General features: G+C 33.4%; 1 pseudogene; it reads right to left on the reverse strand.

Moving 5' to 3' along the window:
• Window positions 1–432: 432 nt before the first annotated feature.
• LOC123799657 (Y-box-binding protein 1 pseudogene) lies at window positions 433–19300 on the reverse strand (annotated as a pseudogene).
• Window positions 19301–24079: the final 4779 nt, after the last annotated feature.

The raw sequence follows: 24079 nt of genomic DNA on the forward strand, positions 1-24079 counted from the left end.
ACCCTTATTAACTGTTTGTTGACTTTCTTAAAAAAATAAGTTGTTAATTTTTATTACAAATTAAAGATTAAGTTCTTAAAAATCCCAATTTGACCAGATATGAAACAATTTAAAAAACTAAAGGTGTGTTGAGGAGGAAAAAAAAAAAAAAAAAACAGGCTTAAAAAAAAAAAACAAATAAATGCAACATATTTACCATCACCAAAAAGAGACATATTTAGGTAGAATAATTTAAAAAACAACCATGCTGCATAGATAATGCAGATAGTCCTAGTTATCTGGTCAGTGGCCAAAAAGCAAGCATTCATAGTTTACAGTTCCCATCAGTTGTTCAATTCTCTTTGCTGGGATTTCATATTCATTTCTTTTTGTTGAATGACTAAGCCCTAAACTGGATGATGATAGAGATGGTAATGGTAAGCCAGCATTTACTCAGCCCCCCACCCCCACCTCACTTCTAGCTTTGGGAGTGGACATAGCGGCTGGTAAATGCACTCCTTTGGTCTCTTTGACATCTTATGGTTTAGGGTTTTCTGAGTGTCTGTGCAGGTAATTGAAGTTGCTGTGGTACTGACTTTGAAGTGGCTGCTGACATTGGGTCTCATTGCCTTGATTTTCCTTATCTTCTTCATTGCTGTCCTTCCTCGGCTCTCTTGTCAATGAGGACCCCTGCGGAATCCAGGTCTATAACCCCCGTACATATTCTGTCTCACTGGTCTACCTTGTTCTTCTGAACCCTGGTTATCAGGTCCCTGCATCACCTCTCTCTGTATAGTAGGGTTGGAATGCTATAGTCAGCGTCCATGGGATCTCTGCAGGTAGAAAGATGGCAACTGTCACCTGAGGTAGAGTGGGCACTGCTGGGCCTGGTCTTCAAGAGTACTCTCTGATCCCACATTCTTTTCCCCATGCTCACTATTCTGGTTATCCTGATGGCAATTGCATGGAAGATCTCTGGAATGTGGATGTGGATGCGGTATATAATGGTGACAATCTGCTACATGTTTACTGCCTTAAACTGGATCTCCACCGGGATCAGTAACATTTGCTGTCTCCACATCCTTTTCTCCTTCAACAACATCAAACTCCAGTCTCCCCATTCCTACACTTCTGGGGTTATTCTTTATGACAGTCTGGTGTACAAATGCATCTTCCTTCATATCGTTTTTATTGACAAAACCGTATCTGTTTCTTACCTCAAACCATTTTACTGTCCCCAAAACCTTAGTTGCAATGATCTTCTTGTCCTTACCTGCAGGGAATGCTGTGTGCAGTCCCCTGGACTGCTGTTCACTGTGGTGCCAGGTTTGGTGTCTGCATCTGCTGCTGGTTGCTGCTGGGTCTCAGCCTGGCTGCTCGTGGTGCCTTGATAGTCACTGAGGTCACCTGTGGTACCTACAGCTCCACCTGGGTGTAGTGGAAACGAGGCAGGTGGCAGGGATGGGGCTGCTCTGGGCTTTCTGAGGTCCCCACTCTCCACTCCCACTGCCTATCAAATTGAATGGCTTAGCTTTTAAAGTTAGGTACTTGCGGATTTAAACTGCACTCTTCCTTTTTTCTTATATGCCTAGTTACCCTTCTGTAAAATGGGACTAAAATAGCTATTTTTTAGTAATATTATGAAAACAGAATGAGAAAATTAACATAAAACTCAGTAGAGTTGCCATGAATTTGAAATGAAATAGATAATAAATATTAGTTTTCTTAAACTTCCTATGAAAACTTAAATTCAAGAGGAAAATAACTTCAAATTTTAACTTTCAGTTATTAGCATCGTTAGCTACTTATTTCCACATTAAGAAAAAAAAAGAAAGGAAAGGAGTACAAATGAGTATGTTGAAAGGCTAACATGAAATATCAAGTCAGTATTACAAATATACATGGCAAAAAAGAAAAGACGATTAAAAATTTCAGTTGCTCAACTCAAATGTGTGGGCCTTCCTGTCACACAACCGCTGCATCTTTCTTTGCCAGAGGAAGAGATCCTCAGATTTCCAGAGTTGCTTCTAATTTCATTACAAAATGAATCGCATTATTATTTCTACTTCTGATTTAATTTAGAAATTAAGTAAAAAAAAAAAAGATGGTAGAATGCAACCAAAGCTTGAGTCATGGGGAGATTCACAGCATATTTTTTCTAATTAACAAAAATATGTAGAACAAATATAAAAATCTACCAAATATAAATATAGATGTATTATAAAAATCCAAAGTAAGTCCAAAGATAGAAGGTACTGTATTTTGAAGCAAAAATGTAATGCATTGGGTAAGGTAGAAAAAATAATGTTTACTAATATGTCCAAAAACACTGCCTTTGAAAAGAGTAATATACCTTAATAAAAGTACAATGTCAGAAGGAATACGCATTAGAAAAACTATTAACCTGTTTGCTCCCTAAAAAGGATCAACATATGCTGTTTTTATATATTATTTCTTGCAAAGCTTGGGGAAAGTGCTAAGGATATCATTCATATATATAGCACCAGAACATATAAACTTCTTCAGAATTTAAGGTGGAAAAAGCTTGATTTGCCATTTCTTTTTTTTTTTAAGTTTTTATTTATTCATTTCAGAGAAAGCACAAGCGTGGAGGGGGGACAACAGAGGGAGAGGGAGAGACAGACTCCCCGCTGATCAGGGACCCTGATGCCAGACAGATCCCAGATCCCAGGGCCCTGGGATCATGACTTGAGCTGAAGGCAGACTGAGCCACCCAGGTGCCCTTGCCACCTCATTTTATTAGATGGAACTAAAATCAAATACAGTGTGCAAGAATATGCTCAAAACAACGTAGTTTTCAGTTTAGATCCCGCTATTTTAAACAGAGCATGTGACAGGTAACTTTTCATTCACAAAAAGCAGGAGTCTAAAAATGAAGACTTAGAACACTTAGAAAATGTCTTACCGGCTGAGGAAAAATAAGAGTACCTTAATTAAAAAAAAAAAAAAGTGTACCTTACTGCTTCTAATGATTCTAACACAACCGTGCATTTATTCTCAATTACTGAGTATTTGATAAAAATATAAAAGGAAAACAGAGCTGTTTCTGTTAGTAGCAAGACACAACTTTAATAATCATTTACTTAGCTTAGAATTGCTAGCTGATGCAATAAAATTAAAACATAAAATATATCTATTTTTAAAATGAATTATTAGTATCTTCCTATCATATAGGTTTTCTTAGACTAGAAAACCTAACAGAATCAACACAAAAATACTAGAATCATAAAAAAGATCCACATGTGGGAAAATTTCTTAAAATCCATATATAAAATGCCATAGATTTTCTATATGAGGAAATAAACCGAGAAGACCAAGAAAAAAAATTCTACAATATAATGAAAGGTAAAGTCAAACTACTTAGAAATAAAAATTAAAATATACATAGCAATTAGATTAAGAAAATTACATAAACATAAGTAGGCCCCAAAATATCAACAAATATAAGTTAATAGTATATTACTGGGAAGAAAACATTAGTAACAAAAATATATCTGGTATTTTAAACTAAGCTTAGTGCAATTCTGATAAAAATTCTAATAAGGTTGGGGGAATAAACTATCATTCTAAAGTTTATTTAACGGAGTGCTAAAAATTAAAATTAGTGAAAATTAAAGAAATGTGAAGGAGAGCAACAGTCTTACAACTTTTCACTGAAACATTACTAAAATAACTTGGGAAACCTCTGTCCCTTCTGTAGATCAAATAATACCTAAATTATATTACTAAACAAGATACATTAATTTGTGTAATACTGTGTATATCATATTTCACAATGGAATTATGAGGTCACTGCATTAAACACAAGTAAATGGATTTCAATTCCATAGAGATTTGAAACTCACACTTATTATTGAAAACAAATAAAGGAACTTGAAGAATTTCTTTATGTAGTGCATTCTTTCCTCCTTAATCTTGTAGTTTTTCTTCTATCACTCTTACAGATATGCTTATTTAACACAGATATGCTAATTATAGATATAATTCCCTATAATTAAAAGACCCAATATTCAAAAGCATTTTATGCATTAGTTAGCACATTTAAAAAGTACACATTATGCAAAAAATATTAAAAGTAAAAATGTTAGATTTTACTTAAGATATCTCTTTAATGATGTATACCTAGATAAATATTATGTCATACTAAAAGTAGACAAACTCTAACATCAGTTTGATTTTTTGAAGCTACAGAATGTAGCTTCTATTCGAACTTCTATAACAGCAAAACACTCAATATTTGAATTTCTTCCAAAGACATGACACATATCACATAGGTCATTAAAAAATTTGGATGATGAATAACTTGCTTAAAGCTTGATTAGGAGGTTCAGTGTTATTGAAAGAAAAAAGTCATACGTGTAAAATTATTTTTCATTTTTAGGAAGAGTCACAATAATGCTTCACCAAGTTTTACCCAAGGTCTATTAATTTCAACCATTAATCTTTTCATGTGCAGTGCTTCTGCACCTTAGCTACACAATGAAGAAACACTGTAGTCTGAGTCACATCCCCAGAGATTCCGACTAATTATTCTAGTAAACAACCAAGGAGTTGCAACTTTTAAAGGCTTCCCCAGTTATTCTAACACGAGGCCAAGGCTGAGAATTGTTACATCCCTTGTTTTTAACCAATGCACACAGAAAGGTTGAGAAAATTGGAATATTGATTAATTCAGTATATCTTTGCATATGTCATAGCTGAACAAATTTTTTATTTTAACATATTTATAAATACCATTACAGAGAAATGTTAAATAAAACATATTGTCCGTTCATACAATATATTTTTGTACAAAAATTGCAAGTGAGGGAGTATGATCAAACTACCATAAATGAAAAGTACAAGTTAAAAGATTAAAAAATATTTAACTTTGGGACATAGGAATTTCAACAATTGACAGAAGGTTGTATTACAAAAAAATCCCTACTTTCCAATTTTTTTAACCATTAAGAGGGCTTCATTGGTATTATAAAAATAATCTGATTGAATTAAAGACTGTACATTATATAGAATGTGAAGATTTGCTCTATGGACACAGACTATCAGGAAAAAAAAATTAGAATGAATGTCATTCAGAGTAAATAAACCTAGGAAGCTTACCTATCTAAGTAAACAGTTTTTAGCTAATCAAAATATATTCCCTAATTAGCCTGTCACTTCCCAAATACCTTAACCAAAGTAACCTACGCTTATCCCAAATTTATGCCTTGTTTTCTTTTCTAAAACATTACATAAAAATATAATCTCAGTAAAACATCAGTGTTTCAAGTTGTTTTTTAAAATTCTTCCAAAGTAGTGGCTTAGTTGGTTAAGCATCTGACTCTCGATTTCAGCTCAGGTCATGATCTCAGGGTCCTGGGATCAAGCCCAGGGACCAGTCCCACCTAGGGCTCCTTGCTCCAGAGTCTGCTTGAGAGTATCTCTCTCCTCTCCCTTTGCCCCCCCCCCCGCCCCCGCTCATGGGCTAAATAAATAAATAAATAAAATCCTTTAGAAAAATAAAAAGTAAATAAAAAATAGAATTCTTTCAAAGTATACAATATAGGAGAAAATTTAAATAAATAAATAAAAGTTGTTAGAAATTTTATATGTATAGACATTTTCTTTGTTGTTCATTTCAGTTGTATTATTTTACACTTAATAACTCACTTTCTTAGAAACAAAGTGAAACAAAAAAATATAGCTCTGAGTTAGTTTATCATAAACACCAGTCACTTGTTTTACCCCCTTCCCCAAGATGGTAAATATCATATTCCTGATTTTTAAGTGAGGAATCAGACACATTAGAGTTTGCACAGTTTCATGTATTTCAAGGTTGAAGAGGTGGAAGAAGATAGAGATGGCATATCTGCCTGGATTACTATACAATCATGGATGTTCATATAATAGGATGTCTGCAATATAAATTTTCACTGCAATTTCACTATCAAATTAAGATGAATATGATTTTTTATACATTGTCCATGTACATACGTGCATGTGTGTGTGTTTGTGTTTATGGGAGAAAGAGAAACAAGTGTGTACTTTGTTATGTGAAAATCCTCCATTGCAAGTTTGGGTCCAAGTTAAATAATCCTACTGGTTGTTCACATGTCACACAGTTGTATGCAGATTAGTCTGTTAAGAAAGCAAGTTATTAGATGCATAAATATTTACAACTGTTTTATCTTCTTGTGGATTGTCCCCTTTATGATTATATAGTGCAATGCACTTCTTTGTCTCTTTTTACAGTCTTTAAGTCTAGTTTGTCCTATATGAGTATTGCTACTCTGGCTTTCATTTGACATCCACTTGCATGATAAATGTTTCACCACCTCCTCACTTTCAGTCTGCAGGTGTTCTTATGTCTAATGTACATAATAGAAAACGCAGAGATCGACCCACAACTATATGATCATTTAATTTTTGACAAAGCAGGAAAGAATATCCAATGGGAAAAAGAGAGTCTCTTCAACAAATGTTGTTGGGAAAACTGGACATTAACATGCAAAGGAATGAAACTGGAACACTTTCTTACACCATACACAAAAATAAATTCAAAATAGATGAAAGACCTAAATGTGAGACAGGAAACCATCAAAATCCCAGAGAACATAGGCAGTAACCTCTTTGACATCAGTCATACCATCTTCTTTCTAGATATACCTTCTAAGGCAAGTGAAACAAAAGCAAAAAATAGACTGTTGGGACTTCATCAAGATAAAAATCTTCACAGAGAAGGAGATAATCAACAAAACCAAAGAAAACCTATGGAATGGGAGAAGATATTTGGAAATGACATATCTGATGAAGGGTTAATATCCAAAATACATAAAGAACTTATAAAACTCAACAGCCCAAAAATGAGTAATCCAATTGAAAATGGGTCGTAGACATGGATAGACCTTTCTCCAAAGAAGATATAGATATAGCCAACAGACACATGAAAAGATGTTCCACATCATGATCAGGGAAATGAAAATCAAAACTGCCATGAGATATCACCTCATACCTGTCAGAAGGCTAAAATCAAGAACACAAGAAAAAACAGGTGTTGGTGAGGATGTGGAGAAAAAGGAACCCTCTTACACTGTTGATGGGAATGCAAACTGGTGCAACCACTGTGGCAAACAGTATGGAGGTTCCTCAAAAAGTTAAAAGTAGAACTACCCTATGATCCAGCAATTGCACTACTAGGTATTTAGCCAAAAGATACAAAAATAATAATTTGAAGTGATACATGCACTCTGGTGTTTATAGCAGCATTATCAACAATAGCCAATTATGTAAAGAGCCCAAATGTCCATTAACTGATGTATGGATAAAGAAGAAATGGTGTATATATGTACAATGGAATATTACTCAGCCATAAAGAAGAATGAGATCTTGCCATTGACAACCACATGGATGGAGCTAGAGAGTATTATTCTAAGGGAAATGAGTCAGTCAGAGAAAGACGATAATCGTATGATTTCACTCGTATGTGGAATTTAAGAAACAAAACAGATGAACATAGAGGGGGAAAAGAGAGGGAAACCATAAAACAGACTCTTAACTATAGAGAATAACCTAAGGGTTGCTGGAGGTGGGCAGGGGGATGGGTTAAATGGGGATGTATATTAAGGAGTGCTCTTGTTGTGATGGGCACCGGGTGTCATATGTATGTGATGAGTCACTAAATTCTACTCCTGAAACTAATATTACACTATATGTTAACTAACTGGAATTCAAATAAAAGCTCAAAACAAAAATAAGTAAATAAAAGAAAAAAAAATCTGTCCACATTTCATCTTAAATAATAAATTAATGCACAACGCAGGGAAAAAAAAAAACAAATAGAATCAAAATTGCTTGATTGTCTCCATTTTTTAAGCTTAAAAAAAAAAATCCAAAAAAGAACAGGTACGTATTATATCAAGGACAATACGTTCTGAGAGTCTCTAAATTCACTTCACTTAAACCCCCAATTTTTCTCATCTTTAAGGATTTTTTTCACCTTTTCCTAATTCCACAATTTCATTTAGTTGAAATGTCCACAGTACTTAAGACACATTGTAAGTTATAAAGAAAGATCTTTATCTCCAGTGGCTATCTCACTTTGTTCATCTATACCTAGGGTCATGGTCTTCAAATATTTTACAGCATTTCTATTATAATATATCTAGATGGTAACATTTCACAATAATTATTAACAGGAAAAAATGCCTTAACAGGGAAAATGCATCACAATGCTTCAAAGCCCTGTTTCAACAACATATAAGTTACTGATAAAGCTAATTGATCTGTTTTACTACTGCTTTCCAGTTTCATTTATATTTAAAAAAAATAAGGAATGGATTGTTACACATAATCACCAAATGTTATCTTTTTATCATGGTAGGTGCTATAAGAAACACAAGCAAAGACAAAAAATAAGTTGTCTCTTTCCTCAAGCTCCTTAGATTCTAATAGGTTTCTCTAAAACACAATCAAATAATAATATTGTTAAATAGAAAGGGGTGAAGTCTTGCATTTCCACTAATATTGTGGGCTACCAACCCAGAGCAATTATTTTCACTGATTACATTTCCAAAGGAATGGGATTGTATATTAAAGAAAATATTTAAATGGGTAAAACTCTGAGACTACATAGAACTGATGAGAGAGCCTATTGAAAGGATTTATCAAAGATCCAAGAAGCCCAGAGACTCACAGGAATTAACAAGAAGGATAAATACGATGAAATTTACATTGTGGTAATAATGAAGAACACTGAAAATAAGACGTAATTTTTACAAGCTGCCAGAACTAAAAGTTTACCTTAGAAGGGGTAACAGTTTGACAGATGACTTCTCTTCTGTCACAATGGATGTGAGAAGACAGAAATATGACAGTGTCCATGTGCTGAGACAGCAATAACTGTCAGCCTAGATCATTATAACCAGTGAAGGCGTCTTTCAGAATGAAAGTGATATAAAGACATTTTCTGACAGAAATCACTGTGGCGTGCCACCCGCAGATACTCTCTAAAGAAAATTCTAAATGTTGTGCTAATGGGGGGACTAGAGTAAGAGGAATAAGGAAAATCACAGTGGGTTAAATATACAGAGGGAACACTAAATGTATATTAATTGCTTAAAATGATATTAGTGGTTTGTAAAATTTATATCAAAAAGGAAAGAATTAAAATGCACACAAAATAGCATGCAATTGCTGATGGGGAAGAATCAAGTTAAAATGTCCTAAAATCTTTTAATTTTCCAGGACAAGGTAAAATATATTGATTAAACTTGGAGATTGATTGATCAAGTGTATATTTTTTAATGGCCAGGGCACATAATACAGGATAGAGACAAAAAGTGTAACTTACAAACTAGTAGAGGGATATAAACAGAAAGAATAAATAATAAATTCAAATGGATCCACATTGAAATTTAGTACAGTCTAAGTTTTTACAAATTTTTTAAGGGAGAAATAAAATAAGAAGGAGTTCAATTTAAATATAAAATGGAGAGGACAGAATAAAATTAATGTTAAATTTTTGAAAGACTAATACAATTGACAAATCTCTAGCAAGACTGAGTACAAAAAGAGAGTAGGGAAGAGAGGGTGTGTATCCACATACATACATGCCCCAGAAGCGAGAAAGAATTACTAATTATATAAACTGAAGACTTCAAAGAATAGTGAGAAAATTTAGAGATAACTCAGGTCAAAAATTGTACTTGGAGAACTTGCACAAAAAGAAAATAGAAAATCTTCATTGTTTCATAATTAAGACTGAGTACATAGGCAAAATATTCTAAGAAGAAATTCAAACCTTGGTGGCTTCATTTAGCAAGCTTAACAAATGTTCATGGAACAAAAAATTCCATGTTTACTCATTCTGTTCCAAAACATAGTGAGGAAAACTCCACAGCTCACTTTAAGAAGATAGCATAAACTTAATACTAAACTTGGAAAAGAAGCCAAGAGAAAATAATAATGCTTTAGTATAATTAAACTGTATACAGTATAAAAACAATTACAGTTTAGGTCAGATAAGAATGTAAGAGTTCAAAACACTTGTTAGAAAAAAATCCGTTAAGTGTGTGAAAAGGGTAATTCATTACATGCCAGATTTTGTGTGTATGATTTACTTAAGTCTTTGGTCTGTATTTCTTCTGAATTGTATCTTTTCTCTTACAGATGTGTTGATTCTTGTTGACTCTTGTAAAATAGTGGCTATAAGCTGTTTTTGCAAATATCTTCTCTACTCAGTCTCTTGGCCTATCATAGTCTTAATGGGTCCTTAAATAAGGAGAGCTTCTGAATTCTGATGCAGTCTGATAAAGTAATTTATTTTTCTCTAACATAGAGTTCTTTAGTTCCTTTTTTGATTATCCTATTTAATAAACTGTTAACCTACTCTAAGTTTATTATCTAAAAGCTCCATATTTTTCATTTTGTATTTAGAATATTACTATTTTTATCCTTTATGTTTAAATCTACAACACATCTGGAATTTTTATGTTGTATGAAGTGGTGTAAAGATGATCAGTCAGTGGTGTAAGGGTGATCAAACCACAATGTCTTTATGTGGAAAAGCACTTATTTCTGAAAAGTCCAGCCTTACCTTGCTACAAAACAGTTTCATCTTTATTATAAATTAAGTGAATGCTGCAGTCTTGTTTTCTTTATTTCCTCTTTCCTGTATTGCTCCATTCCTTAAATTAAAATACAGTGGCATAACGTATGTTCATATTCAAGATTCTCTTGCTTATTTTTGTCCCATTGCATTGCCATATAACTAATGGAGCAGGATTATCCCCCCCTTAGTTTTACTGAAGTATAATTGATAAATAAAATATATACATATATATTTAAGGTATATAACTTGATATTTTGATATATGTAGTCATTGTGAAATAATCACCATAATCAAGTTCAATATTCATCATCCCACATAGTATCCATCGCTTCACATAATTACCATTTAAAAATTATTGAAATATAATTGACATAAAATATTGTATTAGTTTCAGGTGTACAATATAATGATTCAATATTAGTATATATTGTGAAGTTTATTTGATATCCATCACCACACATAGTAACAATGTTTTTCTTGTGATAAGAACTGTTAAGATTTACTCTCTTAGTAACTTTGTAATGTGCAATGCAGTATTATTAACTACAGTCACCATGTTGTCTGACTTATTTCACTTAGCATAATGCCCCCAGGGTCCATCCATGTTGTTACAAATGGCAAGATTTCCTTCTTTTTTATGGATGAATCATGTTCCATTTTAGGTATATGCCACAAATTCTTTATCCATTCCTCCATTGATAAGCACTTAGAATGCTTCTATGTCTTGGCTATTGAAAATAACCCTGCAGTAAACATGGGGTGTATGTATCTTTTGAGTTAGTATTTTCATTTCCTTCAGATAAATAACCAGAAGTGGAAATGTTGGATCATATGTTAATTCTATTTTTAATTTTTTGAGGAATCTTCATTCTGTTTTCCATAGTGGCCGCACCAATTTGCATTCCCACCAACAGTGTACAAGGATTCCCTTTTCTCTATACCCTCACCAAAACTTGTTATTTCTTGTCTCTTTAATAATAGCCATTCTAACAAGTGTAAGATGATATCTCATTATGATTTTGATTTACATTTCCCCGATGATTAGTAATGTTATGCATCTTTTCATACACCTGTTAGCTCTTTGTATGTCTTCTTTGCAGACATGTCTATTCTGGTCCTGGGCCCATTTTTTAAAATTGGGTTATTTGTTTTGTTTTCTATTGAGGTATGTGAGTTCCTTATGTATTTTAGAATTAACCCATTAGCAGATATATTTGCAAATATTTTCTCTTATTCCACAGGTTGTCTCTTCATTCTGTTGATTGTTTCTTTTTCTGTACTGAAGCTTTTTAGTTTGATGCATTACTACTTATCTATCTTTGCTTTAGTTGCCTGTGCTTTTGTTGTCATACCCAAAAAGTTAATGTCCAGACCATTGTCAAGGAGGTTTTACTTTCATTTCTTCTAGTAGTTTTATGTTTTTAGTTCTTCAATCCATTTTTTAGTTTATTTTTGTACATTGTATGAGACAAGAGTCTGATGGCTTTCTTCTCCATGTAGACATCCTGTTTTATTTAATATTTTAATATTTAATTTAAAATTTCTATTAAATTTAAATTTTAATACAAATAAGGAAAGACATGTTATACTCAACAATACCAATTAACTGGACATAATTGGTATCTAGAAATTATTTAATTTCAAGACAGCAGAATATATATTCTTCTCAATCTCACATGGAACATTGAACAGGATAGACTAAATTCAGGTCCAGAAAATGCACCTAGATGAATTTCAAAAATAGAAATTATATGATGTCTGCCCTCAGACCCTAGTGCAATTACAATAGAAACCAACAGCAGAAAGATAACTGAAAATACCAAAATTCATGAAGATTAAACAATAAGATTCTAAAAAGCACCTGGGTCAAAGAAGAAATATCAAGAGAAATTTTTAAAATATTTTGAACAATATGAAAATAAAAGCACAATTTATTCAAACTGTGGGATGCAACAAAAGCAGTGCTTAGGAGGAAATTTATGCATTGATGCATATATTAGAAAAGAAGAAAAATCTAAATGTACATTCCTGAGTGCATTTCTAGTGGAGAAAACTAGAAAAAGAAGGGAGATTAAATTCAAATTGAACAGAAGAAAATGATAAGAGAGCAGAAATCAATGAAATCAAAATCATGAATCAGTAGAAAAATCAACAAAATCAAAAGTTCTTTGAAAATAAAATTGATAAGCCATTAAAAGGTTAACTAAGAAAAAAGATAGAGGACACAAAATACTAATATCAGAAACAAAAGAGGGACATCAATAAAGATTCATGGATATTAAAAGGATAATAGTGATATTATGAATAATTAATTGCAAGCCCACAAGTTTGATAACCTAGATGAAATGAACCAATCCTTCAAATGACATAATCTGCCAAAACTCATAAGAATCAATAAACTATGTGACTAGGTCTGTGTCTGTTAAATTGAATCAATGATTAATAACTTTTCAAAAATAGAATGTACTGGGCCCAGAATGGTTCAGTGGTGAATTCTACCCATTGAGGGAAGAAATTAAATGAATACTCTGCAATATCTTTCATAAGAAAGAAGCAGAAGAAATAGTATTTGAGTAATAGATTATTAATCTATTAATAGATTATTAGATCAGCATTATCTTAATACCAAATCCAGACAAAAATATAACCAGAAAACTACAGACTGATATCTCTTGTGAACAAAGATACCAATACCTTCAACAAAGTATTAGTAAATCAGATCCAGCAATGTATAAAAAGAATTATAAAACCAAGTGGGATTTACCCCAGCTATGGAAGCCTGGTTCAGCATTCAAATATCACTCATATGTGGAATTTAACAAACAAAACAAATGAACATGGTGGGAGGAAAGAGAGGCAAACCAAGAAACAGATGCTTAATGTTCCGATGGTTACTGGGGGTGAGGTAGGCAGGGGGATGGGTTAAATAAGTGATGGGTATTAAGGAGGACGTTTGTTGTAATGAGCACTGGGTATTGTATGTAAGTGATGAATCCTGAATTCTACACCTGAAACTAATACTAACCTGTATGTTAATTAACTGGAATTTAAACAAAAACGGAAAGAAAAACTAAAAGTCCAATTGGTGAACAAATTAAAAAAAAAATCAGTTAATATAGTCCATTACACCCACAGGCTGAAACACAAAAACAAAAACAACATAATTGTATGTATAGGTGCAGAAAAAGCACATGACAAAATCCAATACCCATTAATGATAAAAAGTCTTAATAAACTAAGAATAGAAGAGACCTTCCTCAACTTGATTAAAAATATCTACAAAAAGGCTCAGCTAATACCTTGATGGTGATAAACTCAAAGTTTTTCTGCTAAGATATAGAATGAGGTACAAATGTCTCCTTTCATTACTCCTTTTCAACAGTATACTGGAGGTCATTGCTAACAAAATAAGTGAGAAAAATAAATAAGATATATAGATTGGGAAGGAGGGAATAAAACTGTATTTGCAAATGTCTAGATCATCTGGGTAGAAAATATGAAAGAATCTGCATAAAACTTGTGACACTAAAAAGCAATATAGCAGGGTTGTAGGATGTAAGGTTAATATACAGAAGTGAACACTTTTCTGTATACGTGCAATGAACAACAGAATTTGAGATTAGAAACACAATACCATTTACATTAGCAACCAAAAACGTGAAAACCTTATGTGTAAATCTAACAAAATATGTACAAGATCTACATGGGGAAAACTACAAAACTCTGAAAATGAAAATAAAAAATAAATAAATGGGGGCACCTAAGTCAGTCAGCTAAATGTCTGACTCTTGATTTGGGCTCAGGTTATGACTCAGGGTTGTGAGATTGAGCCCCAGCCCAGGCTCTGCTCCGGGCATGGAGCCTGCTAAAGATTCCCTCTTTCATAAATACAGCCAACTGGTCTTTGAGAAAGGAGAAAAGTAATATAATGAAGGAAAGATTGTCTCTTCAACAAATAGTGGCAGAACAACTGGACGTCCACATTTAAAAAAAAAATAGAAATGAAAAAAATTTGCACACGAACTTTCATCTTTCCCTAAAATTAACTTAAAATGGATTGGAAACCTAAATTTAGGATGAAAAACTATAAATCCTCCCTGAAGATAACATAGGAAAAACCTTAATGAACTGTGTATGGTGGTAAGTTTTTAAATACAACACCAAAGGCATAATCTTTAAAAGAAATAATTGATAAGCTGGACTTCATTAAAATGTAAAAACTTCTGCTCTTTGAAAGGCACTATCAAGAGAATGACAAGACAGCTGCAGACTAAAGAAAAATATTTGCAAAAGACACAACTGATTAAGGACTGTTATCTAAAATATACAAAGAACTCTTAAAACTCAACAATATAAACAATATGATTAAAAATGTGTCAAAGACTTTAACAGACACCTCTCCAAGGATGATAGACAGCAAACAAGCTTATGAAAAGATGCTCCATATCATATGTTATCAGGGAAATGCAAATTAAAACAACACTCAGATGCCACTACACACAAGTTTGAAAAGTCAGAATTGAAACACAACTCCAAATGATGGCAAGGATGTGAAACAATAGGAACTCTCATTTATCGCTGGTAGAAATGCAAAATGGTACGGCCACTTTGCAAGACAGTTTGAAAGTTTCTTACAAAACCAAGTTTAATCTCACAATCCATCAGTTATCCTTTTTGTTATTTTCTCAAAGATGCTGAAAACTTATGTTCACACAAAACCTGCACCCAAGTATTTGTGGCAGATTTATCCATATGGCCAAAACACTGCCTTAACCAATATTTCCCTAACTAGATGATTAAATAAATAAAATGTGATACAGTTAGACAATGAATTGTTATTTAGCATTATAAAGAAATGATCTATCAAGCCATGAAAAGATATGGAAGAATCTTAAATGCATATTACTAGTTGAAAGAAGGCAGTCTGAGTATATGAAATTCTGGAAAAGAAAAAAAAAAAACTATGGAGATGGTAAAAAGGTCCTGTTTGCCGAGGATTGAAGTGGCAGGGAGGATAAATAAGTGAAGCAAAGTGGATTTTAGGGGATTGAAAATGCTCTATTATAATTATGGATACATGTCATTTTACATTTGACCAAACCTGTACAATGTACAACAGTAAGAATGTAGGGTGAGTGGGTTATGGGAAATCTTTGTACCTTCCTCTCAATTTGGCTATAAACCTAAAACTGTTTAAAAACCATAAAGTCTTCATAAAAAAAAAATTAAAAGCCATATCCTAATACTGAAAGATGAGAGAATAGTTTACCAGCCCATGTCTACACCATAGAAAGCTTAGTCATCTCCTAGTGCTTGTCACATGTCTAACATATGTTGGGTTCTCATATCTGATGATTGTTTGTTACATCTAACTCCATAATCTTAGAAGAAATAAAATATCTTCCTTTATATCCAGAGAAGCTAGGAAGCATGAGACTTATTTTCTTTAATTGGAAATTGTACAAAATTTGTAATATTTAGACTGTACTAAATTTCAGTGTGGATCCATTTTTTCCCAGGGAGATTAATTTGTTAGCTTTTCCCAAGGTGATTGTACTCCGAAAGAGCTATTCCAACACTCCGAAAGAGCTATTCAAATGCTTCAAAAATTGGTGGTACAAAATTAGAAGTACTTAAATAGTTGTGTGAATTTTGAATAAATGTTTATTGGGTATATTCATCACTAAGCAATTTGACTTCAGTCGGCAGAGCTTCATGTAAAATGGCATTAAATTTTAGGTAGAGTAATTGGGTAGTATGCATATTTATGAGTGATTAATAAAGTGAACTTAGGTGCAACAACTTGGTTCTTGGACAGATGGATTGATGGCAATCCATAGCAGTGCCATGATGTGAATTTATGTTTATTTTTACTAGTTGCTTGGATGAAAACAACAACAGTTGTGATGATAATGATGGATATTTGTCATCAAGTCAGAAATGATGCTAAATACTTTACATGTTTAATTAATTTTAATCTTTATAAGAATTCAATGACTCAAGTGACCCCATTGTATGTATAAAGAAGTTAAAATCTTGGGGCGCCTGGGTAGCACAGTCGTTAAAGCGTCTGCCTTCGGCTCAGGGCGTGGTCCTGGCATTCTGGGATCGAGTCCCACATCGGGCTCTTCCACTATGAGCCTGCTTCTTCCTCTCCCACTCCCCCTGCTGTGTTCCCTCTCTCGCTGGCTGTCTCTGTCAAATAAATAAATAAAATCTTTAAAAAAAAAAAAAGTTAAAATCTCAAAGGCTCAGGTTAAAAAACTAGTGAGAAAGGAAATTTAATTCAGTTTCTACTCTACCTGTGTCTACATCCTCAACCTGCTCTCTCAGTTTGTCAAGTCTTTGGGTAAGAGAGAGATGAGACAGTTTGTTAATAACTTGGATTGTAAGTAGAATCCAGAAGGAGCTGGGCAGAGGGGAATAATGGATTGAATCATCTAAATATAAATTTAATGGGAAAAAATAATGAGTCCTGTATTTATTAAATAAAACAATTGTATAATACTTTATTAAATTTAGTCATATAAAAATAGATCAAGTTGTAGATATCTGGAAATATAATTTGTGTAAATAACGTGATATTACAATTCTGGACTCATATAATCAGGTTGCCTGAAAAGAAGTACTGTATGTATCTCATGTAATGAGGATAAAAATACAAAACTGTATTTTTTTCTATCATTCCATACCACTTACTGTTGTGTTTAGTTCTGGACATCACAATTTTAAATAGTGACATTGACAAATTAGAATGTGTCCAGGGAGAGTAATCAGCATAAAAAAGAAATCAATACCATATATATGAAAAAATTTTTTCATTGATTAAAGAAGATTCATGTGGAAATTTATTTTTATTTCATCTCAGTTCTATTATTTGGAAGAAAGATTACACTTCATCTACATAGCCCCAGAGTTTTTGGACCAATAGGGTAAATATAAAGGATAAAAGAAATGTCAGTTTACAATAACAAAGACATTTCTAATAGTCAAAGTTTCTAAATAACTAGGCCACTCTTGGATATTAGGGCTTTTCTTTCCTTCCTTGATGCTTTTAATCACACACACACAAAAATTCTTTCTTCAGGAAATGTGTAGGGATTGTGCACAAGAAGTTATGCAACTCTCTTTTTGCATGATCTTCCATTTTTTAGGACTTACTAAATGAAACATAGTTATATGATGCAGAAACAAATATGTAACAAAGCACTTTAATCTCTAACTCTTCCACCATCCTTTTTTTTTTTTAAAGCTGATAAATCCAAGACCATGTAATTGAGGGTTTTATTATCTGCTTCATCTTCTACAGCAATCTAAATAAAGGGTATTTAAGGCAGATAAAAATGAGTGGCATATTACAAAAGCTGTTATACTGATTAAGATCACTCTGCTTCTTTAATCTTTAATCCAGTACTTTCTTCTTGTTTTCAAGTGTTTTTTATACTAAGGTATCCTGAATATCTGATAATTCTTACCAGCTACTGAAATTTGATCTTAGTTGCCCAATGCCTGTTGTCTTTAGATTTTCTTTAGATCTTCTAGAATCTAAATACCTTGTTAGCAAATCTGATTAATTTACGAATACCAACACATTAATGAATCATAATTGTTAAATATCACTTCTGTACACATACTCAAGATTCTTTAAAAGAAAACTTTTAATCATTGAATTTCTATACTGAAAGAAAAAGTACAATGGAAATTTCAAGCCAGTTTCAGGTTTTGGTTAACTGTTAGACAAAATCTTTTGTTTTTAAAATCCCATCTCGAAGTTACCTGTTTTAACCTTCTGACAAGCATGATTCAAATGGCTATACCAGTTGATAGTGCCTTCTATTAAGCAAAGGAAAGAGATGCATATTTTCAGTTCAGTAGTCAATCCTCCCTTTCCTATAATTTTATAGCCACTTTGGCAAGCAACCTCAAGCACTCAGCAGGAACCAAAGGTCAGAGTTCCTTATCTGCATTACTAGTACTGGACAGAAGAACCTACCCTCAGTTAGCAGTTCAGAAATTGTACCCCATCTATTTAATCCCAATAAATTATATTTATAAAAGATGATCTGACTTTTTGATCAGACTTTGTCTTGATTCACAATTTGCCACCCTCCCAGCCTTCTGGCCCTAACTGGGACAGGGCTAACAATGGGGTGACATTTGAGAGCAGAAATGAAGCAAGGAGGGAGAGAGTTAGCTCCCTTTCCTATACACTTATGAAAGGTAATGTCTGCAGATTTTCAGAAGCCCAGTCTCCGAATACTCAGCTGGAAGTGTCTGTTCCTTGTCTTCTTTGAAAGCCAAGGTCTGTTTTAGCACTGTGACCCTGTCATTGTAAGAACTTTAATTAGTATTGAATGTAGCCTGGTAGAATCCTAAGTATCTGTGAGGCTACATTAGTTCTGTGATTCCCGTGCTCCAGTGACTATGAATTAATGACAATATCAACTTCAAGGTTCTTCTTTCTACTTTTAACTTTTCAAAATATCCATTAGCTAGATTAATATTTTGTTCTTAACTGTTACATCTGTCTTTCCCCCTCCAAATCATGTCTTTCAGATTACAAGTATTTTATCTTGAACTAAATAGGGACATAGTGCTTCTGTTTCAAAAAAAAAAAAAAATGTTTATTATTTGTCTAAGCCTAATTTAATTTACCTTTAAAATGTGGTTCTTCACGGTCTCTATTAGTACTGCACTGTAACTCTCCTTCATTATTATGTTTGCATCCCTTTAACAATGCTTTTATCTTAGCAAAAGACCTTTTTGCAGTCCAGACGATGGGACACAAAGCATTGAATAAATTTAATTTTAATATTACTGGAGAGCTCCTCTATAGTCAAACAACATTTCACCCCCATCACAATGTTTATGGGAATGATTTGCAATACTGTATATGATATAATTCTTTTAACAATAGTCCAATAAAATGGATATCATTATATGGTTGCACAAATGTCTTTCCCTTCAATAAAATTTTTAGTTATGTGAACACTCTATCTTTTAGAATGACTTACAAATAAAATTTCTATCTTGACCTGTGCATTAAAATACAAGAAGGGGGAGCAAAATCTATTTTTTAAAACATGGCCTAACCACCTAGTGACTTGTTTAACTGGGCATCAATCTTTGTAGCTGCCAAATCTTTTCTCTTTCCTTCAAATAAACTGGCATAATGCTGATTTTGTTCATATGTAGACACAGGATGTCCTCTATCCTGGAGGAATAATTATTAGTTTTTCCTCAGAGCAATCTGAAGGGTACCTCTGGTCTTAGAGACATCCTTTTCTCCCAGAAAATAAACAAACAAACAAAAACAAAACCAAAAACAAAAACCAACCCTTATTCTGTTCCTTGCTCTTTCCTGCCCCATTTGAGGAGTGATGAAAGGAAAGCAAAGTATTTTCGGGAAAAATGAAGCATACAGAAGTACTCTTATATGTTTCAATGAAAAAGCTTAGATTCTATCTAAGGGGCAATTTTAAGTAAATTTGTTATGGTGTAGGTTACTCCTTGGAGCTGCTCATCACTATTTTCTGAATCCTTCTCTTGGATAACTCATGAGCTTAGCCATACATTGTATGGTCTTGAATAGCAAAACTCCCTTTGTTCCTCAGCTCCAACTTGCCATATAAATATACTTCATCATCACTGGCACCAACACACCAAATTTTATGCTTGCCATATGCCTTAGTATATTTGGACTGCTGTAACAATACTGTAGGCTGGGCGGCTTATAAATAGCAGAATTTTATTTCTCATAATTCAGGAGGCTGGGAAGTCCAAGATCAAGCTGCTGGCAGATTTGGTGTCTAGTGAGAGCCCCCTTTCTGGTTCATATATAGTTATCTTTTTGCTGTGTCCTCACATGTTGGAAGTGGTAAGGAAGCCCCATGTAGTCTCTTTTATAAGGGCACTAATCCCTTTTGTGATGGCTCCACCGTCATGACCTAATCACCTCCCAAAGGCCCCATCTCCACATACCATCACACTGGGCATTAGGATTTAACATGAATTTGGGGGAGATACAAATATTTAGTCTATAGCACCAGGTTTCTTAATGATATGCACTGTCTATATACCTGGCCATGGAAAGAGTTCCACCAGGGCTTTCAGCATTTCTAGATTAGATCTGACTTAAATTGTTATAAACTTTTCTTTTTCTGAAACCACACTTGTTTTATTTCCAACTCATTAATGTCATTGGACACTTTGAAAAGACATTGTTGATAGCTAGTGATTATTTTTAGAATTAGTGCATAGTTTTTCTTTAGCTTTTTCATATCAAGCATGTCAGCTAAGTTTTCAGTTGCATTGTCTGCCCTTCTAATCATATTCTTAGTTTGGTAGAACTACTTCCAATAAGAAAGAGCAAAATAAAATCACTCATATTCAATTTTGTAATCCCATGGCTTTAACCAGTATCTCTAAAACGGTTGCTTTAGAATGATTAGTACTTATGAACTTCCTTAGAGTTAAAACAAAAACAATCAATATAAATATAAATGTTTTTTCGATGTGTGAGATGATGAATTTCATATCTCGCTTAATGAGACTCACTCTTTCACATGGGTTTTAAGTGAAAAGTATATCAGTTGCAGGGGAGGGGGGTGTGCTTACTTGCATCATTGCTCAGAGAGGCATTTATTCAGAGGTGCAAGTAAGTCAGTGCAATCTATGTGGGTAGATTATTTTACCTCCCTCCATGAAGGACGCACACACACACAGTAAAAGAATGGAAGTCCTGTGCTAGAATTTACTGGTTGCAAAGGTGTACATATACATACACAGTCATACATATAATGTATTTTTACAGTGCATAAGTTATCAGTTTTTTTTTTAATAATTACAAAAGAAGCAACTCTAATCAGACAGGTTATAAATACTAGTGCTCCCATTTTCTAGTTGTAGTCTCTTTAATAAATCTTATTACGTCTCTGAAAAAATTTTCCTTCATTTTTAAATGACAAAATTTAAAATTTCTCTCTTTACTCACATTGTTATTGTCAGGGTCAAATAACAAAGTATTTTTGTCAATTGTCCATAGACTGAAACTTACTATATGCATATTATGAATCCCTTATGAAAGATATCTCTCATTGATTGTTAATGGCATTCTGAATATAAATTGAACAGGCCTTTCTTCTACTACTCTTCTTCCTCCTCCTCCTTCTTCTCTTTTTCCTTAGTGATTTCATACTGTTACTTAGTAAAATTACATAATGCACTCCATGTTTGCAGTTCAGCCTTCTAAGATTTGGCTGCCTTTGAGTCAGCCATGGACGACTAATGAATATTTTGATAGCTTGACAATCTTTTACAAAACCTGGTAGGCTAATGTTAGTTGTCCTTTTTAATATAGGCAATAAAAAATAAGTCTCTTATTAATTGAGGAGACATCCCAAACCTGGGTTAACCACCACCTCATGGTAGGGAACCTCAGGTGTTGATCTTTCACATTTGTTTCTCTGTTTGTCTCCATTCCTTTTAGAGCTCTGACCACTTGACAGGAAATGTTCGCCAGCTACTGATGGGATGCAATTACACATATCAAAATTATCATCCTGAGGTAACTGTCAGCTTAGTGCATTAGCTAAGGCTACAATTACATTGTGACATTTGGCTAATTGTCATTCAAGCCCCAAAGACAAAGATGCTGACTCTAAGTTCCAAAGCTGACCTTTTTAGAGGGAGCTAATTGGAAGGGTTCCTTTCCTTCCCAGGAACCTTCTATTTAGCATCTTTAAATAACCTGCAAAAGCATTTACCAGCATTAAGATACATAATGCAGTCACTTCCACTTACTCTGATCCCTGGATCATATTACATTTATCACTTGATTTGAAGCATTAAAACCCTACCAGCCTTCTCTTCTAATCAATGGTAATTATTTCAAGCAGATTTTAATGGATAATTCAATTATAAGACCTTCAGAAACCTGCCACTTTTAAAGGCAATGAAAACAAACAATTAAAAAAAAAAAGAAACACACACACACACACACATACAAAATAAGAAGGAACAATGAAGAGCTGAGGCAGGGCTATGAAGAACCCTTAGAGCTAAATCTGAAAACTTATCATTTGATATGAGAATTTGAATAATATAAATGCAAATGTTAAACTAATAGGTACATTGTCTTAGAACTCAGAACCACAAGTTGTTTTGTTGTATCATCAATACAAAAAATAATTCATAGAGATTGATGCATTCAAACTGAAAGCTCAGATTTAAATTTTGATTCACTAATATTTCAGGATTTGTTTGCAGTGACTGCATAAAATCATAATGGGTATGTGTGTGTGTGTGTGTGTGTGTGTGTGAAATATGGATATTCAAGTCTACTCATTCTCTATTGCCAACACCCACCAATCTTAATTTGAAGACCCTTAAAATAAGTGAGTAAGCAAGCAGTTTAACATTCAAGACAATAATATAGTTTCATCCACTAGAAGTCAATATATTAGTAGGAATGTATTAGTTATCTATTGTTACATAAGTAAATTACACTCAAATATTGCTGTTCAAAACATTTATTCTCTCGTAGTTTTTGTGGGTTAGGGATTTTGGCATGGCTTTTCTGGATTGTCTGGGCCAGTGTCTCTCACAGGTATGCTGGCTGTAGTCTCATCTGAAGACTATATTGGGGAAGGATCCAATTCCAAGTTCAGATGGTGTTTGGTATGTTTCCATTCCTTGTAGGCTATCAGACTAGAGTTTCAGTTCTTTAGTGACTTTTGGCCGGAGACTGCCCTCAATTTCTTATAACAGTATCTCTCCATTGGGTAGCTCACAGTTTGCTTAATCAGAGTAAGCAAGGAGGATGATTAGGAGGGGAAGGAATATAAAGAATATATGAAGAAAAGAGAGTACAAGAAAGAAGGAAGTCAGTGTTTTCTGTCTAAACTTGAAAGTGAGAACCTATCAGTTTTTTTACAACATTCTACTTATTAGAAGCAAATCACTATGACCATCTCACACTCAAGGATGTGGATCATTTGTGTTATTTTAGAAGGCTGCCTATCATAAGAAAAATTGGAGTTTTGTTTCTTTGTTCTCCAAGATAATGTGGGAGGTTTTTCATGCATGGATGTAGGTCCCATACCACCAAGGATGCTTCTGACTGCCTTTTACAAGTAGCCAAAAGGAAATATATGGATGTTAGATACACGGAAAGACACATAGACAGATAGATACAGATATAAATACAGATGCAGTCACAGATACAGAGACTGATGTAGATATATCATAGGACTGTCAAACCTTACATTGAGTAAAGCAGCAAAATGATATGTTGCTGGTTTAAGTTGACTGTCACATTAACTCTTATGAACAAATGTACTCCATATTATAAGTAGAGACAATAGAGAATACATTTTACATATTTTTTATAAATTTGTAATATAATTTTTGAAAACCTATTTCAGATTCTTTATTCATTTGAATACTTCCTGTGGTAAGCATACACATAGCAAATTCAGCAGTTATAGCTCT

Source organism: Ursus americanus, chromosome 7, assembly GCF_024610735.1.
Source record: "Ursus americanus isolate L20-20 chromosome 7, mUrsAme1.1.p, whole genome shotgun sequence".
In the NCBI taxonomy this organism is placed as follows: Eukaryota; Metazoa; Chordata; class Mammalia; order Carnivora; family Ursidae; genus Ursus; species Ursus americanus.